Source organism: Caloenas nicobarica, unplaced genomic scaffold, assembly GCF_036013445.1.
Source record: "Caloenas nicobarica isolate bCalNic1 unplaced genomic scaffold, bCalNic1.hap1 Scaffold_282, whole genome shotgun sequence".
Taxonomy (NCBI): Eukaryota; Metazoa; Chordata; class Aves; order Columbiformes; family Columbidae; genus Caloenas; species Caloenas nicobarica.
Window position 1 is genome coordinate 115,001 of NW_027017271.1, and position 2,500 is coordinate 117,500.

The window sequence follows — 2,500 nt, forward strand, 5'->3', positions numbered from 1 at the left end:
CGCGAGCCTCGCCGCTGCCGGTTTCCGCGCGCGTACCCGAGTACGCCCGCGCCTGGCTCTCGCGCAGGCCCTGTGCGTTGCGGGAGCAAGGGGCTGCAGGCGCTGCCGCGGTTCCCACTCCCGGAGGCGCTCTCGTCGCGCTCGCCGGCCGACGTGTCCCGCCGTCGTCTCTGCCGCTTCTGTCCGTCTCTGCCTCGCGCGCGCGCGCGCGTGCCGCCCGGTCGTCGGGGACCGCCGCGTCCCCGCCGCCGTCCCCCCGCTGCCCGCCTCGCGCCTCCGCTGCGCTGCTCCGGCCGGCCGGCCTCCTCCTTTGCCTCCGGGGACCCGAGCCCCGTCCGCGCCCCCCCTGGCGAACCCCGACGGCGGTTCGCCGCCGCCGCGCGGGGGAGGGGGGGCGGGTCGAGGGCGGCGGCGCGCGGGTCTCCCCGGGGCGGGGGGGAAAAGACAGGGCGTCCCCGGTCGGAGGGCGCCGGCGGCAGCGCGCGCAGGAAGCGGCGGGGGGCCGCTGCGGGTGAGGGGCGTGACGAGCCCCGCCGGCCGAGGCCGTTCGGGCCCGCGGGGGAGCGGGGAGAAGCGGTGAGCGGCGGCGGCGGGGCGGCTGGTGCGAGCGGGGAACGGAGAAGGGCCTTTGGGGTCGGGGGGGGCGGCCCCCCCGACCCCTCCTCGCACGCGAGCGGGCTGCGGCGGAGCAGCCCGCTCTCTCTTGGCAGCGCGAACACGGGCCGAGGCCTCCGGGCGTTCCGGGCTGGCGCGCGGCGCCGGCTGGCGAACGGCGGCGGCGGCTCCCCCCCCCGCTTCCCGCCGCGCCTCTTCTTCTTGCCCGGAGCCCGGTGGAAGAAGAAGACGAGCCGGCGGGCGGGAGGGCTCGGCCGCCGCCGCCGCCGCCAACCTTCGGGTGGCGCGCGAGGCCCCCGCGCCGGGTCGCGTCCCGCTCCAGCGGCGGGCGGCCCGAGCCGCGCCTCTCCTGCCGGGTTCGGTGCCGGGCTACTGAGGGAAACCCCGGGTCCCGGGCCAGGAGGGCGCAGGTGGTGGCGGCGGACGTTCGGGCGCGCCCCCGCGGGCGGACGCTCCTCCGAGGGCGGCAGCGGGGGAGGCACCCCCGCGGGGCCCAGCAGGTCGTTTCCCTCGCCCCAGGGCCAGGTACCTAGCGTCCGCGCTTCCGCGGCCCTCCCTTCGGCGAGCCCGGGGGGTCGAAGGCCGCGAAGCCGGGCGGCGGTTTAAAGACTCGGGTGGCTCGGCGCGGCCCGCGAGGGGGTCGGGCGGCGGCGCGAGGCGGCGGGTTGCCCCCAGGGGGGCGGGAGTTGCTCCCGCGAGGCCCCTGGGAGTCCGTCGCCCGCTCGCCGTCCTCCCTGAGGCGGGCGGCCGTGCCGGGGAGGGGGTCCCACTGCCCCCCCCTCTCCGCGGTCCGGCCTCGGCGGAAGTCCGGGCCGCGGCGCGTTCGGCCGAAGGGCCGGCTCGCCTGCCTCGAAACGGGCGGCCCCGGCGGGAGGAAGCGCCGTCTCCGGCGCGCGCTCTCTCTCTCGCCGGGGCGGCGAGGCCCCGCGGCGGGGTCTCGCCCGGTAGGTCCGCGGGGCCCCACCGCCCCTCCGTGCCGTGGGCGCCGCGCGGCGCTCTCCGCTTCCCCCCGCCTCTCCTTGGCCCCCCTCGGCCGAGCGGCTCGGCGGTCTCCGGTCGCCCGCCGCCGTGCAGGGCGGCACCCCGGCCGAGCGGCGGCGGCGCCGCTCGCCGTTAACGGTCGTCCGGAAGACGCCCCCCGCCGCCTGCGGCCGGCCCGGCCCGGGCCCCGACCGTCGCTGTCCCGTCGCCCTTTCCCCGGGCCTCGCTCGCCGGGCGAGGCCGGCGCGCGCGGGCGTGGGCGTCGCGCTCCCGGTCTCTCCGCCCGCCAACGGCGGGGAGAGCCGGGCGCCGCCCCCGCTCCGTGGCCGTCCGCCCTCGGGTACGGCGAGCCGCCCTCGGGGAAGGGGGCCCAGGCGAGAAGCGGCGGCGGCGGTCCCGGGAGGGGCGAGCCGCGCCGGCGCGCGGGCCGGCGTCGTCCGGCGGGCCGCGGGCGGTGCGCGTCGCTGGCTCGGGTGTCCGGCGGTGTCCGCCTCCGGCGCGCGGGCGGCCGAGCCGAGGGAGCCGTCTCTCCGCCGTGGCGGGGGGTGAGGCGCGCGCGGGGGTGAAGCCGGCAGGCGTCGCGGGGCGTAGCCCGGCGTTCGGAGGGGGGCGCGTGCGTGGACCCGCGGGCCGCCCGGGCGCCGCTGCTCCCCGCAGCAGCGGCGTCCGCGCGCGCCGATTCGAGGTCGGGCGGTCGGCGCGCGGCCGGTGGCGCGCCGCGGCTTTCCGCGCGGAGGCCGGGCCGAGCCCGGGCGCCTGGGCCGCCTCCGAAGCGGACGAGGGGCGTGTGTCGGGAGCGCGTGCTCCCCGCCCTCGCCGCTCGGGGTTTTGGGCTGGCCGAGGCCTTCTTCCCGCGTTCCTTGGCAGCCTGCCTCTCTCGCTGTGCGTGTGCCGGTACGGTCAG